Here is a 17,772-nt window from a genome sequence, read left to right as displayed (position 1 = left end):
CTATTCAACTAACTGATACATTTCATTTGCTGTTCGTCATTAGAGATACACTGCATCCTTCAAGATCTTTTACACTGTGTAAGTGGGTGTGGGTACCCTACAGACTCCTATGAGATGACTGAGGTCCATGGGGTAGGACGTTGTTTCCTTTCTCAGTGGTTTGTATTAAGCATATTACCCAATTAGTTTGGTCTACAGGGAGGATGCTTCGATTAACTCTTCTAAGAGGTGGATTACAAGGGGTGTATTTGAATGTGGGGTCCCCGTGTCACCTAATATTAGAAACTCCATACTCCCAATAATCTAGCACCTCTAATTGGATTTGTGTGGTTCTGGAGATTCCCTCACCCTGGCTCCTCCTTGTGGCATGCCACTCTCCATGCACTCCCATGAAGAGAACATTAAGGGATTAGTTTGGCCTAAATGATTTCCGTCCAGGTCCTCTGAAACAAACCTGAATCACCCAGATGTAATTAGTCACATGGAGGATCAACCTGATCAAATGCTACTGGCCTCTCTGTGCAGAAAGAAACTATTCTGTGATCGATAAAGAGTTGTTGGCTTCTATTTGGACTGTGCAATGATTTAGAATGTACATATGGGAGTGCAAATTTAAAATTTGTGCAGACCACAAGCCTCTGGTTAACATTTTGAGTTCAGGAGGAGGAAGAAACCTTACTCCAAGGTTGGCGAGATTAGCTTCAAAGTTACAAATGTATCATTTTCACATTATGCATGTACCTAGGAAGAGTAATTGTGTGGCAGAAGGGTTATCTCGGTTATCATTGTCTCTGGGAAGTGTTGAGGTTGATGATGGGGAGTGTGAAGTTGCATTCACTTTTGAGGATGTGTTGCTACTGCAGAAGGGGGAAATGGATGGTGAGATATCTGAATGTGCGTGGGTAAAGGAAATGCAGAAGGATGAAATTTTGTTGAAAGTGAAGGATTTTATTTTGAAGGGGTGGGCATCAGAACATAGTTTGCAAGGTGAATGCAGTATGTACTCGAAGGTTAAAGAAGAGTTATCTGTATTGAATGATATTATTTTGAGAGGTGATAAAATTGTGCCACCCTATGGTATGCGTGACATTATTGTTAAGGTGGGACATGAAGGTCATGGTGGTATGGCTAGTACTAGGAGGAAGATTAAAGAGATCTTTTGGTGTTCGGGTCTGGATGCCATGGTGGATAGTTGGGTAAAACAATGTAATAAGTGTATGTTAAGTGATAAACCGGTAAAACCATTAGTGGTGCCATTACAGCTGGTAGAACTGCCTGCTGGGCCATGGCGTAAAGTTGCAATAGATTTTAAGGGCCTGTTTGTTACCTTACCTACTAAGGAAGCTTATGCTATTGTCCTAATTGATTATTTTTCCAAATGGCCAGAAGTTAGAATGGAGAGCAATATAACTACTGATACAGTTATTGAGTTCCTTAAAGATGTGTTTGCTAGAGAGGGCATTCCTGAAAAAATAGTTTCAGACAATGGGGTGCAACTTACTTCTGAGAAAATGCAATTCTTTTTGAGAAGCTGTGGTATAAAACATGTGAAGTTTTCTTTGTATCATCCTGAGGGTAATGGTCAAGTAGAATGATTTAATAAGGTGATCAAGGAAACAATACAGTTAGCTTTGGCATCTGAATCATCTTGGAAAGAAGCCATTCAAAGTATGTTATTATCTTACAGGATTACACCTCATTCTTTCACTGGGAAAACACCATTTGAACTACTGAGTGGTCGGAAACCATCTTCTCGACTAATTCCCTGGTGGTTAAAGAACAAGAAACAAAGAAATGTGGATGGGAATGTTTTCAGTGCTTTGAAGGAACGAGTGCATGAATATCAAAGTAAAGTAATGAAGACAGTTGACAATGCTAGAACTATGCCAAAACTGGTGCCTGGACAGTATGAGTGTGTAAAGAATCATGCGATGATACACACGAGGATGCTCGGGGGTCTCGACTTGTGAAGGTGATGAAGGTTTTGGAAGGTGCTGTTCAACTTGAAGATGGAAGAATACATAATTTGCGGCATCTCAGTCTGTTCAAGGCTCATAATATTCCTGGTAGGAGTGGATGCAAGGAGCAGGATGGAAATAATGGATACTTATGGGGAGACAATTCCATGTTGCAATCAGATGATGTGTCCTCAGGGAGTGATGGAAGTGAGTTGAGGTGCCATGAAAATGGTATGCTGTCTATACCGAGAAGTCAGAGAGAACGGAAGTTACCTAGGCATTTCAATGAGTTTGTGATGGGATGTAAATAAGTGGTTGCAATAGTATTTCTTGTTAGGTAAATGTATATATGTATATTTCGTTATGTGTTTTTTTGTTCTAGTTATATGATAACAAATTTTGTTTAATAAGGGGGAAGATGTGTGGCACGTGAATCGAGTATAGTGATACATACATTCGATCCATGGAGAGGAATACTGGGGAAGGGAAAGTTTGGAGGAGGGCGGTTGGAGGAGTGACAGGATAAAAAGAGTTGTGCTGTACATCGACTCCTGTTTTGAACCTACGTGCCGAAAAATCTTTGAACGATAAAGAAGATTTTCCTTCCCTGAGTGTAGCCCGCCTTTATACTCTCATAAGGAATACACTCTGGGGAGTAGGGCTAAGTCAGGTGATTTCTGTAGTGAGGTTCCCTTTCTGCTCTGGAGAACCGAGACACATTGGGACTGGAAATGCCATGAGACACATGAGTTTAATTTAAGGGAGACTATTCTATCTCATTCATAACTAGGGAAACTGCCTACAGAACATGGGCTGCCAAGATTTCCAGTCTACGAGTAGTCAGGCCTAACCTGGCCTGCGCAAGTTCATCCAGGTGGGAGACTTCCTAGTTGTCCTGCCTACTTACAGTCCTAGGGGGAGACTCTTATATGTATCCAACTGATTGATTTCTTCTAGGATCTGTCACACCAAATAATCCTCTTCCCATTCTAGCCAAGCACAATGGTTAGGAAACAAGTTGACACCATTTATTATGCTACATCGGCTCACTGATAGCACAGAGCATGCTTTGAAAGGCCCAGCCTCCCATGGCAAAGTCTCCAAGGGTGAATCCCCCAGAAGGTGCTGAAATGTATATGTCTCAATCAAGACTCTTCTAATGTAGTCTCCGTCAATCTGACTAATGTATCGGAACATTCTTGGTTCAGCTAGACTCCAAGCACACTCCTTCATCCACTCAACCAATCACACCCTTATTCATTGAATGTTGATCACCATCTCTGTTTATACATGCTATCAGGTCACCCTCCTGTTGCAAGATGGAAACTGAGAGTTACTACTCTTCCAGCCCATGTCTGAAACCGCCACCTGGAACAGGAGCCTGAGCAGAGAGCGCTCACATCCTCCCTAATAGGACACTTTTGCTGCAAAAGGAGGGATGTTTGTAACCAAATGAATATTTAACTCTGTTCATTACCTTACATGATATGTACTACGTGAGGAAGTAACACTAAAGAAACTTAACAAAATGGAAAAATGGGCATGGTTCATCTCTCATCAAGAAAATAAATTAACACAGATTTGTATTAAGACAATATATTTTCATATTATAAGTACCTTTATGATAAAGGATTAAGGGCCTGATGTACCATACGATTTTACCCATTCTGTGTCTATGGGGAAAAGCTTTCGTACATATGGCCCTAAGTGCCAACGTTATGCTTAACTGATGAAGGGATATTATGAACAATTAGCACCTTTTAAAAGTTAGCAATTCTATATAATCCTGACAGAGACGGGTAGAGCAAAAGGAGGAATGGGTTCCAAAACGTATTATCTGGTTATGAGGTTTAGTGTTACAAGACAGGTTTAGACAGATGTCGGAGCCCCCAGATGCACCTATGCAAGAGCGGGCCATATTGGCAAATATTTGGAGAATCACAGGATGGTAGACCTGCTTTTTGTTATGGAAAATGTTACACTGATCTGTATGAAAACAGGGGGGAAAAGAATATACTCTTATTCTCTGCACAGAAATAAATGTTGCTTCAAAACGTCTTCCACTGCGGGTGGGTCTAGCCACTGTAGAAGGAAACTTCAAAACAATACTAAACTGTTTTATTTTGTTTCCTCAGGCAGAATGATGTTATTGTGTCCAAAATTGCTTTTCCTTTGGTAGATTGAGTTTGATTAAGAGGCGCTCATTCTTGTTAGAGGATTAGGGGCCAGATTTAAACCTTGGTGGGCAGGGTATTCTGCCACAAACATGAAGGAGTTCCTGTTCCACTAAACCTTTGGGAGCATATCAATGCTCTGTTTGCACCAAATTTGCGTAATTTTTTTAATGCAAATTCTGCGCAAACTTAACTCCATATTTATATCTTGACGCTAGACAAGTCTGGTGTCAAAATATAGGAGTTGTCATTTTTTGGATCCATGAATCCACCTTGCGTCAATGGGATGCAAGGTAGGCGTTCCCGTCCAAAAAATGACTCTAAGCCCATAGTGCCATATTTATCCCCTCGTGCAAAAATGAGGCATGGTTGGGAGGTGGACCCCAAACATTACATTAACCCTGTTTTGCGTAAAATTTTAATGCAGGGGTCTGACCAGGTATTATAATGAGGCACATACACCACTACTTAAGGGAAATTCACAGAAGGAACATTTGCTACCTCCAGGACAACATGGAAGTTGTACTGCTCCAGCTAGGCACACGCCTCAGATGTCCACAGCGACACTTGCTCCCTCCACCTCCACAACAGCAACCACAAACACCACCACAGCACCCACAAAGGCAATGAAGAAGGCAGGAGAGGATATTTCAGGAGAGGACAGCCCTCCTTTGCTTCAGGGAGCAAGACATCATTAGGACTTACAATCTCAATCGGAAGTCCATTCTACGCCTGCTGAACCAGATTGCACCATACATTACAGCAAGGGATCAAGCACCCTACAACATACCACCCATTACAAAAGCTCCTCACTGTTCTGTAAATGCGGGATCCTTTAAGACAACAGGGGCACTAGTGGCTAGTGTCTCCCAGCCATCAATAACTGTTTTCCTGCCTAAGGTTCTAGATGCCATCATCCACCTCACACCCCACCACATCTGTTTCCCAAACATTGAGCAACTGCAGCAGGAGACCAGGCAAGGATTCTATCTAATTGCTAGGTTGTTTCTGCATGTGCTTGGTGCAATAGACTGCACCCATGTACAACTGGTGCCACCTGCAGCTACGGAACACCTACACAGGAACCAGAAGCACACACATTGGATAAATGTGCAGGCCATTGTGGACCACTGTGGGCTCTTTACAAACATCTCAGCCAAGTACCCCGGCAGCATCCATGATGCTTACATATTCTGGCACTCCACCATCAATGAGCGGTTTCAGGATGGACAATATGTAAATGGCCTACTTGTTGGTAAGTCAATCAACCAATCAATACACACACAATACACCAACACTGTAGAACAAACAACTTATACACCACAACAAAGATGCATGGGCATGGGCATGAGGCCACAGATGTACTGGCAACAACACATATGCAGCATGCTGCAGTGCACCACAATGATTTGACATCACAAACGCGGATACCCACATGTACCTAACACAGCCACAAACTGACAGGCACACCACACGAAGGACAGGTAGAGCTGTGTCCCCTTTGCATACAGAATAAGACCACAAACCACTGCAAGTGTCCACTGGTTAACTACTATGTATACTTCACACACATTAGACCAAACCAGCAATAGCTCCGCCATGGCATTGGCCTATGGCATGGGCATGTAAAGAAAGTCACACCTAGGCACATCCCCACCTCATTCATGTTGTGCAAAACTCAGGCACAATCTACATCAATTTCTACCTAAGTGGTGCCAAATACAACTACATCCCATCTACACATACCTGACATACCTGTAGGCTGCACATACATCTGTTGAATGCATTGTATTGCACACATGGGAAGGACATGCTTTTAAAGACAATGGGGCAGAATCATGAGAAATGGTGCCACAACTACTCAACTAGCTCCTCACATGCTCCATTTAGCACCCCCTAACACCATCATGACTCTACTGTAGACTAACAATAGTACACTATGGTGCAGATTCATTGCTAAACTGTAATGTACATGGATGCCATAGCAGGCCCCTTTAGGAGTATGGAGGACACGACTGGCCATACATGCACTGTACTAAGTGACACTTCATAAAAATAGTTTGGCTGACTCACAAAGTCTGCACTGTGCATGTGTAGTAAGTCTGGCTGAAAATCCAATTGCTAAGTGTGAGAAAACAGGGCTGATTGCAGATGCCCCCTGACTTTTTGCTCCCATTTTCCACTTTTTGCTTGTGTTTTCCTGACTCTAATGGTACTCTGGGTACTGCTAACCAGCCCCAGGGCCAGTGCTCTGTGTAAAATCAGTATGCAAATTAGGCTAATTATAATTGGCTAAGTCAACCTACCTATAAGTCCCTAGTATATGGTAGGGCATGTAGGTTTCGGGACTCTAGCATAGGTGGTGCCCCCATAGGTGCACTGCTGAGGTGCCCAATGTCATTTTAAAGGCAGGCCTGGCTTGCTGGCTGCTTTCAAAATAAAGTTACACTCAAATTCGACTTTGGAATTAAAAGTCATTCCAAAGTCTTAAACTGCCTTTTTTTTACATATACATCACCCCTAAGGTGTGCCCTTTGTGCCCCTGGGGCTGGGTGCCATGTAACTATAAGCAGGGACCTTACAAAAATAGCTTTATAAGCTCTGGTGAGGTAAAACAGCCAACTTTATTCCCTCATAGTAATGATGGCCTTCATAGGCTAGAATGGGGAGACTTTATTGAAATTTTAAAAGTCCATTTAAGTAACAGATACCACAAGTTTGGTATCAAATTAATTGTTGTAATAAATCCCACAACTTCCAGTTGGATGTAATATAACTTGTTCAGGTAAGGAGTTTTAAACTTTACCTGAAAAGTTGCCAACTTCAGCTCTGCAGTGTTTTTGCTGCTTTGGTCTGATTGGCCAGCCTCTGCCAGCCTGGTCAGGCTGCCTGGATGAGGTGTGAAGTGGCCTGGCTCAAAACAAAGAGATGTGCCTGGGGGGGGAGGGGAGATCTCTCCTCAGCAGATGGGGAAGTAGGAAGGGGCAGGGCTGCCAAACTGGTCTTCAAAGGCAGGGACAGACATTTGGAGCAACCCATCAACACCCTCACATCCTGCAAACCCAGACAATTAGGTGCCCCCTTGATTAGATTAGGAGAGGGCAGGAGAGGGGAGTGTTTAGGATTTTGCAGCTGCAGCAGGAGACCAGGCAAGGATTCTATATAATTGCTAGGTTTCTGCATGTGCTGGGTGCAATAGACTGCACCCATGTACAACTGGTGCCACCTGCACCAATAAGTGGGCTCAGGCAGATGTAACCTCCAAAAATCACTTTCAGCCATGATGGATTTTGGAGGAATGTTGCTCCCTGGGAGTGGTCATCACTGGGGGAAGGACCATGCCGCTGGTTGGAGAACCCCCTGTTTTTCACCCAGGAGCAAGGATAAAACTGGCAGACCTGCACCCACACCTCAGATCCCCATCGGATTCCAACAAGGAAGAACTACAGAAGAAGAAAGACTGCCCTGCTGGATCCATGACCTGCACCTGGACACTGTACTCTGGAGGACTGCACCAGCTGCACACTTGGGCTTCACCACAAGAAGGACTTTGCCTGGCTTCAATTGGTTCAAGGAGGGACTCCCTGTTTGCTACAGGTGAAAACTTGCTAACCAGAGTCCCCTGCACCAACTCCTGAAGAAACCAACCAGCTGACCACTGCCCAGTGGCCAAAAAGGAGTTTGTGCCAGGTGCATTCTGGGAGTTGTAGTCAACACCCTCAAGGAGCATCTTAGAGCTTCTTGAACCTTAGGGTGAGCTGTGTACCTCAAACGACTCTTAAAGGAACATCTGGAAGAAGATCCAGAAATTTGGAGAAGTTTGGAGAACTTTTGGAAAAAAGCTCCATAAAGGGACCAACCCGCCGCAGCAACTCTAGCCGGCTTGCCTCAACCGCGACCCGGCTTCACTTGCAGGTTCGTCCCGGTGAAGAAAATCTACAAGAAAGTGACCAACTCTGTACATATGATGTTGATAGGGACCTCCCAGGCAGTGTATCCGAAGAGAGCTCCAAGGAAGTTGGATTAAGATTCAGGTTTGCCCCGGTCGAAGGATTTCCACTTTGAAAAAACAACTAAGTCCGAAGGTAAAAATCCCCACCGAGGGCTCCAGCAATATGTATCCGGGGAAGAGTTCCAGGAGGTCTGATTGGACTGGCGACTTGGTCCCGCTGAAGAAAATCTCCAGAAAAACGACTAAGTCCTATGGTAAACTTTTGGCCGAGGCCTCTCGCGGGCTGTAGCTGAGCCGGGCTCTATCGCGGTCGGCCTTAAACTTTGACTTTGTCCTTGTCGAGATGCGACCAGATGACCAGATTGGCGCTTTTTGTTTCTATGTGCTAGAAAGCATTAATTCTTTAAACATTCATATCTCCGGTTCCCCTTATCCGATTTTATTCATTTATGTGTCATTTTAAAGATGAAAATATAATCAATTCTTCTAAATTGGTGTTGGATTTTTATTGTGTTTTGTGTTTTACGTATTTATTGTTTTGTGATTTTTAAATACTTTACACGTATGTGTCCTAAGGCAAACCTTGTCGCTCGCTGCCAAGCTACCAAGGGTTGAGCTGGGTTTAATTTACTGAGACCTAAGTAGAGGTTAGTGGCCTATTGCTAAGTGTAGGTACTTACCTGGCCTTACCAATAACACATCTTCCAACACTAAGAAGCTAGTACATACACCTTTACCAAATGCTATCACCATACTAATATGTGACACACACCCTTGGACACCTGGACACTCATCAAATGTTTGTTGTCTGGCAGAGGCTGCTTGGCAAACTTCCACGCTGTTAGATCATTGTGGTCGTAACCCTGCCGGCCCTATTAGGCGCTCACTGCTGGACCTGTGAGTGGAATTTTTCCGTACACCGGCCCAGCTGGGAAGAGGGCCAAAACATTGCAGCCGGTTCATAATTGATCTGGCTGTAATGTGACGTGCATTGGAAAGCACTACAGGTCTGTCCTTGGGGGCCCTGTCACTGCCCATGCCAAGTGCATAGCCAGTGCAGGGGCCTCCAAGGGGCACCTGACACCCCCATTCTGCCTGCCCTTGCATGGCAGATTTGGGAGTTAAAACCCAGAGGGTAGCACTGCTTGCAGCACTGCCCTGGCAGATTAGGACCGATGGGACTACCAGGCATCTGGTAGGTGGCAACCTGGCAATGTTGGCCATCCAACCTTGGTGGGTCCACCATGATCTTAATGTATGACTGCCATGACCGCAGTGGTCCAACTGCCACTGTGAGTCTGGCATTCTTGAGATCGCCAGATTTGTAATGAGGGCCAAGATGGTTGGCACAGCCATCATCTGCCACTAATGCCCACTAAGTGTTGCTCTGCATGCGTAATGCCACATGTAAACATCAACAGGATGGGCTGGCTTTGCAGGGCAACTATGCCAGCTACACATCAGATACCATTGTGCTGCAAAGAGGTGGTAGCCTCCATCTAATATGAGGACCCTGCTACTAAAATGGACTATACAAAACATGTTACATACATGATGAACATTCGTATTTGATTCCTCATGGTCATATAGAAGTCCACGAGTCAGTACTCAAGAATGTCATGTACATCATCACAGTTAAATTGAACCATATTACAAGACCTGGAACATACACAATACCACAATTACCTCTGATTCACCACACAAACTGCAACCAACTACTGCTATGGAATATTCCAGATCCCTCTCAAGTCTTCACTACATTTCTCCCTCTTCTCTTTGCAGCTGACCATAGTTATGGCATACAGCCGTGGGTCATGACACCATTTGCAAATCCAACTACCAATGAGCCACGTGCCTACAATGAAGCACACCGGAAAACACGCAATGTGGTGGAGAGGACCTTTGGCCTTCTCAAATCCAGGTTCAGGTGCCTGGACATGACAGGAGGAAGACTCCTGTATGCTCCCCCGTTGGTATGCACGATCATATTGGTATGTTCTCTCCTGCACAACATGTGTGTCAGAAATAATGTCCCCTGGGATGGACAAGTAGATGTCCACAATGAGGAGGATGATTTCGGGGATGAGGACCTTGAGGGGGAACAACCAAACACAGCGGTAGGAGTTCGTAGGAGACAGACAATTGTTGACAACTTTTATACCTAGTCACCCAGAAAAGTACTTTGTAAATAACTCCAATAAATGTTGTTTAACAACAGAGTCCTTGGTCTACTCATTGTCCAATACATATACCATCGGAATGTGAATCTAACCTCAGGGAGTGTGTCATAAACATAAAAACAACAAGTACGGTACACACATCATTGGTGATGTGGGTGGTTCTACAAACTCCATCTCACATTTCAGTGACACCCAAATTCCTGACATGTGACTTCTGAAGGCCAAGATCCATGCACCACTACATATTTCGCAACATCATGTGGGCAATGTGCAATTTCATAGGCCATTCACCACCACAACACCATTCCCAACAGATTGCATGCAAGGGTGCCACACATAAGGTAGGGGCTGTCAAGAAATGGAGGTTAAGTAATGTTAGAATGAACACTGTCACTACTCTGTGAGTGTAGCTTTGCTTGCACAGTACATGTGTGTCAAGAGGGGACATCGTGGGTAATGATGCTTCTTCAGTAATTGCCCATGGAATTTAGTCAATGTTGGAAGCTGAGCCTGCACAACGTGTCCATGGGAATATGTTCAGACACTGCAATTGGCCACATCTCTGACACCTGAAGGACTGTAAATCATGTATGCCACACACACATTTGCTGGGGAATGGTCAATGGTTTGGCAGTGACATAAAGCAGCTGGGGTGTTGAATCCATATACAAACACATAACAGATTGTAAGGTCTATGATTTTTAATGGGAGAAAGCATCAGCCAAATGATAGTCTGCCTGGAATATAGTCAGAGTGTGCAACACACCCTATCCCTATCTACATAGGGCGCACACCTGTCACACAAATAGGCTTGATTCACACATGCCTACTGATAATAATGAAAAATACATGAAGACTAATGCATGGGTGTCCGTCCTAGGTACCAAGGGTTATGCCATTATCCACAATGACTGATTTGTGTCTGCAGGTCTACACAGTATACCCTGTATAACAACATTACACAGCACATAGCAATACAAACCACTCATTGTCACCTACATGACAGATCCATTGCATGCTACCAAATGTACCTTAATAGCACATACATGTTCTGGCCTCTAATATCACAATCGTGTGGCATGTGCGAACATGTGTTCTATAGTGTCAGAGACCCACATCACACTAAATGGGAGTAGACAGCCATATTGTTAGCATCTGGCAAAGGATAAATGCAGCACTAAGAAGATAACACACCTCAACATCAGTCAGTCATGGTAAGAGTCAGCTAGGTTGTGGCATGCTGGGAGAATTGCATTGCCATGTTTAACTGTAGATGTGGATGTACAGCTGTGAGATACCCACAAATTCTTGCCTGATACAATATGCCATGTCACCTGGAGACTACTCAAGTGTTGTGGCATGTGTAATGTCCTGTGTTTCTGGCGCTCATTACATTTCACTAATATCGCCAATGGGATATTGACTACTAAGTTGCCAGTTATAGGAGAAGGGACTATCCCCATATTACACAAGTCACATGTTGTATCCTGTACCTATATCACCTGACAATGTTGCTGTAGAAAATGTGTACAAGGTGCTAGTAGACAAAAGGCTGGGGCCAATGGAGGACACAAACCTTCCTCACCAGTAATGGCAGGTAAAAGGGATAATGACCAGACAAACTCCAAAATAGACACTGTAAGACACCAATATCTACATGTCAAACTTTAACTGATGCACAGAAAGGGTGGGCACTTCATTAGATGACCTAGACATGTATGCCACTACCAGACCATGGTATTTGCCCTTCGCATGATACCATACAGGAGACAGTCACATACAACTCCATCTGTACAATGTAATGTGTCCAACCTTTACATCACAACAGTTTTGCAGCCCCTAAGGAGGCTGAACAGGGACACAACTTTGGACTCCAAAACATCCATACATGTCCTACATGTGTAAGCATACGACCTCTGTACCTGAGAGTGGAAGGCCGACATCATCAAGTACTACATTGGAATTCATTACAGCTAGGTCTGTATGACCACATTTGTGCATGTCTCCATCTACTAAGGAGTGTGCACAGGCTCGAAATTAACTATCATAAATGGCAAAAGTCCCAGCTCAATAAACCTACGCACCACTGATCTGACAACATCAACGTATGATAATGTCAGATGCTTGATGCACATGCACAGGGGGCAGAGTGAAGTGGAGCACTACTAACCTCCACCTTCACATGCAACCATGGGTTTGTGTTACCAAACAAACTCACACATTGATGAAGATGGTTAGGCCTGCCATCTATGCCACACTGCAACACTGAAACACAGTGGTATGTGACAGTCATGGCTGACATGATGTTGACAGATCTGAATATACATTCGGAGGCAGGACACATATCCCAAAGATCTGTGCACACATGTACCACCATAATGGGCCAGCCATGGTAATGTGAATGGATTCAGTGCAAAAGCTAACCTAACAGCAACATAATGGCATAGGTGTCACAAAATCTGTGAGAGTAAACATTTTCTCATCAATTGAGTACTGGCATACAGAACATAGGTACCAGTGATACACAGGCAATAGTAAAAAATACAACTTCTGACTATGCAGGAAGATGTCAATGTGAGCTTGCACATCTCCTTGACACAGTAATGTTGTGATGTATGACACAAATTTCACAACACGTTTATACAGACACATGGCAATATAGCATTGTTCGCCAACACATGTGTCAATAATATCTGCAGCAACTAAGATGCATGGGAAACTCCATGGCACATATGTAACTGACCTATAACTAGTTAAATACGATTACTAACAAGTGAGTAGACACACATGCACACTCAACTTGACGGGGGATACGTGATGTCAATGCAGCCCCATTTCTTTGCATACTCTGAGTACAAAATGTAATGGTTTACACATGCCTTAGCATGTGTTTGACACAGGGTCTAAATACAAATATGTTTCTAGGTATGCAGACATATAATGCCCACAGACATAACTATGTACTCCACCTGCTACTCACTAGTCATACACATATGTTAACACACAGCACACATGTGCCAACATATATGTGGGCACAGTGTAGGACACATGCACATATGCACAAAGTATGAGTGAGTGCCTACAGCTGAGTCATGAATATACATACTGGTTGCACTTACCAATGACACCGCAATGACATTGATGCAAAGACTTGCACATATACCACATAGTAGAACAGCCCATGTAACATGTGAAATGAATCAGGGCGCATTCAAGGGCTATAATGGAAAAAATTACGCTATTCCGATATGCATAAACAAATGACGCAAATGCATCAACAGCACACCACAACGTTGCGAGAAAAATCAAAGCATCACTCCCATGCATAAAAAAATCCACGCATTATGCTTAAAATGTGACGCACACACCCAGGAAGTGATGTATAAGGATATCCTGACTGCAAGCATGGTACAGAAAGTGTATTTTCACTTTCACTTCATAGTCTGTTCCCCTGTGACTGTGTAGTTGTGTTTTGGAGGTGCTGGTGGATTTGTGGTATGTTTGGAGGTCTTGTTGTATCCCTTGTGCTGTGTCTTGTGTTTTTGTTGTCTAAATTGTCCATTTACTTGTCATTTGTATTCATAGTGTACTGTTTTTGTCATTGTATTGTGGGGTGTCTGTCTGTAGTAGTTTAGTTGTTGGGGTAGGTTGGGGAGTTTGTGGTAGGTGTTGGGTTTAAGTTTCCTTTTTATATTATTTTGGTTGACATCCTGTGCCCTTTTTTAATGTTGGGGGGGGGGTTCATATGGTTGGTGGCCCATTACCTGCCCTTGATGATGCAACTGGGTGGCCGAGTGATCCTGGGCTACCCCACTGAGCCAAGGAGGCTGCGGTGGGGCAAGGTCATATACCATCTGGCAAGAATATTCAAGACTGGCCTCAATGAGTGCCAGCTCAAGTATGGGTGGGCAGATCTGGTGGCAAGGGAGCAGGATCTGCTGGATCATTTGGGAATAGAAATCGGCGGAACTGTTGGTAAGTCTCCCATTGCCATACAATTGGCTGCATTTAGCATTTGACTGACAGTTGCAGATAAGTCTGAGTGCTGCTTGTAATGGTTGCGAACATGTTGTATGCAACCTGTATGAGGAGTCCCTGTGCCACTTGAGGCTTACAGTTCAAATGTTGTACAATTTAGCCAATGCAGGACACATGTATGATGAACCCTGCATAACCATCATGAAGGGACATATGTAAGAGCCCCTAGCGCAACCTTTGCATTGCTATAGTGTCATATGATTGACCGTAAGGTGGCGCTAACCTGCCATTTACCCCACATAGTCTTTACAAAGCGGCGCAATTAATGCGTTGCACCACTTTGGTAAGGCTTGGCACACATCATGGCTGTGCCAGCCACAATGTATGCTAGGGGGCCGTTCTGGCGCACAGGGGTCCTCCAAATTAGCACAAAGAAGTCAATGAGACTGCTGAACCACATTTGTGACAGATTCTTAATGCCTGCTCTTTGCAGGCTTTAAATATATGCTCCCACAATGAGCAATGGGCCCCTGGGTACTTAGCAGGACTCGGGAATAAATGATGATGCAAATCCTGCAAAGCGCCAGTCTGCTGCCAAACAATTTTCACTCTACTCCCCCTAACTACCACTATGGTGTGCAGTCTATTGGCGCACATATGGTGGTATCAGGAGAGGGCTAGGGCCCGCACTTCAACAGGCCCAGCACTACATACTGCGCCACTTCCATAAATATGGCCGCAAGTGTAGTAATGCATGCACAGTTTAATTTTTAAATATACAGCTAGGAATGACGCCTGCGCCATGAAACAGGCAAGAAAGGGTGTGTAAAAATTAGTTAGCGAGGGCAAACTCCAGACCTCAGTGTCAGGACAAATGTTCCAAAGTATGAATTCCAAATGCTCTGTAGGGCTGCTGAGTGAAAGTGTGAAATGTGGGCATAGAAATATTTGAGAAGGGCCCCTATGTACTCAGCAGGCGTTTCTGTGATCTGTAGCATTGCCTGCTGAGTGCATCATTGGCCTTCACATGTATGCATGATGGTGGTCCACACTGCCATCATGCAGTGTTTTAATTATGACTACGCACACACATGGATGTTAGTAAGGGGAGCACTAAGGTCCACAAGGACAGTATAGATGCAATAGGTGCTGCAATAGTGTAGTCCGATAGGCCACTTGGTGTCATTATGCAAGGCCATGTTAGGGAGCTTGGCCATGCACTGGTTCCAGACTACTGGCAGTTCCATTTGACCTGTGCATTGTGTAGCAGAGTCAGCCTATACGGTCTCCATGACTCCACATATGTGCTGGGTCGGTTCCACTGGCCTGCTGCTCCTCACTGACAGTATGGGGCTGCACTACTTAAACTCCGTTATTAGCACATCACTCGCTAACCTGCAACACCAGATACATCCTCTGACCACTGAGCAAGTGTATCTGTGTTGAGCCATATTCCTATGCCCATGTACTCACCCCTCACTGGTTCAACAATGGTATACCATGGCAACAATAGCAGGGCAAACACCATTGGCAGTACATCCATGTTTCAGATCAGACAATGTGCAGGTAGTTACAACTGTCTTCACGTGAGTCCACTCCCATTGCAATTTTCATTGTGTGACTGCCTTCTGATGGCACACACATTTCACTTACTTCACTGAAGGATGTATGATGTCAATCCTCAACACCTTGGAAAACTCACACAACCTCAGGGTAGCAGTTCATCAGTTTGCAATGATCATAATACATCTGATGCAGGCTGACATGCTATGTGTGTAATAAATGGCCAGCCACTGCAACAAATATATCATAGCCCTAAGGTGGGGTATACATGTCAAAGCTGTCCCAAATGGCAATGGAGGTGTTGTGCTAACAAACAGCTGCATAACAATGCCATGTAGACATGGTGTGTGCTGTGAAATGCACCACAGGAGTGTCATGGACAGTGATGGTTTGTAGATGTGTTGGCCTACCTCATCAGAGAGTACGTGTGATTGAGTGATCATAGTTGTCTATCAGATTCACTGATCTTCCATTAGGGTGAATTCCTCACATAGCCTAACAACTTTACACTGAACTATGTTGTCCATTTGCATTAACTTGGATTTACACTAAGCAATGTTCAACATTCATGTCTTACAGGTGGCCCTGCCACATACACCATTGGTGAGGTGGCGAGATTTGAAGACCCTGATGCATCCAGTAAGTGTCATATTGTGGCTCCTGTTAGCTATTCCAGGGTTTGGTGTGAGTCAGTCAGAAATGTGGAATGCAATGAGTGATGTAGTTTTCTGGACGAATGATCAGAAATTATAGGAGGATGGATGGTAACATCATGGAACATGTGTAAGAGGCCCAAGCACCACCGGAGCGTCAATATTTGTGAGGCACTGGGGACGCTATGCCCTGCACCATGTATACAAGGTGGGCTTAGGGCACATTTTGTGGCTTCACATAAACCTGTCAATATGGCCCCTTCACATGCAGTACTTTGCATGGAAGGAGCATGCAATGGGTGTTGCTGTGACTGTGCCGTAGTAACAACCATAGCAATTAGATGGTGTTCCAGATCTACACATTTTCTTACAGTAGAGACTGTAGCAAATCCTGAAAAAACACCAAGGTGTGGCTTTTGCAAGCCACAGCGAGCTAACATATATGTTGCTGTACCCTCCATATTTTGCTCTTTCAATGGGTGCTGCATTTGGCAGCACACATCAAAAGTGTAAAGTACCTTTAAAGATTTTGTTTGTGTAGGAAGGTGTCCCTCCATGCACAATGATTATCTCCCCCTCTATGCAGCCAGCTATGCACTATGGGGTAAGGGTGGCTGGGTCATGTATTGGAAGCAAGATTAGAGCCGGCGTAGGTGACAACACAGTGATGCACCCTCTCCTATTCAATACAGTGCATCCCTGCATTGTGAATATGGCGGAGTGCTGCACTGCCAATTGTCCGTCAGCATGTTGCTCCATCACATTCCCATCATGTATCTTGTGGGGTTGTGCAATGAGATTGGCTTACATGTAGTTCTAAGGCCAACATGTGCTGGCATGGAATAGTGTGTAAAAGGAATATTAATCGCTGACCACATATTTATTGATATCTGCCATCATAGGTCACAGGCCAGCTGTATTTGTACATAGCATGCCTGTTGTGTACAACCTTCTCACAGCACCATATCAGCAATGTGTGCCACACATAGCTCACCCTTGACAAAATAGCACAGATGTAGGATTCCAAGTGCATTACTCTCCAGGGGGATTATGTAGGAGACATAGGAGCTATAATGTCCAGAACTGCAGTAATCAGTGTACACAATGTGTGGACAACTCCACTCAAGATGTTTCAGGTCAAAGTCTATTAATCTCCTAACACAGATGTAATCAGTATAACAAATATGGTGCAGGCACCATGTAAATTGTGACTGATGTGAGTCACATGACTAAAGCATAAGAAGGTAATGCTGTGTGTGTAGCATGTCAGTGCTATTGAACACACGTAGGACTACATGGTGCAAGGTAGGGGGC

This window comes from Pleurodeles waltl, chromosome 2_2, assembly GCF_031143425.1.
Source record: "Pleurodeles waltl isolate 20211129_DDA chromosome 2_2, aPleWal1.hap1.20221129, whole genome shotgun sequence".
NCBI classification, from domain to species: Eukaryota; Metazoa; Chordata; class Amphibia; order Caudata; family Salamandridae; genus Pleurodeles; species Pleurodeles waltl.
Note: the sequence above shows the minus strand (reverse complement) of the source record.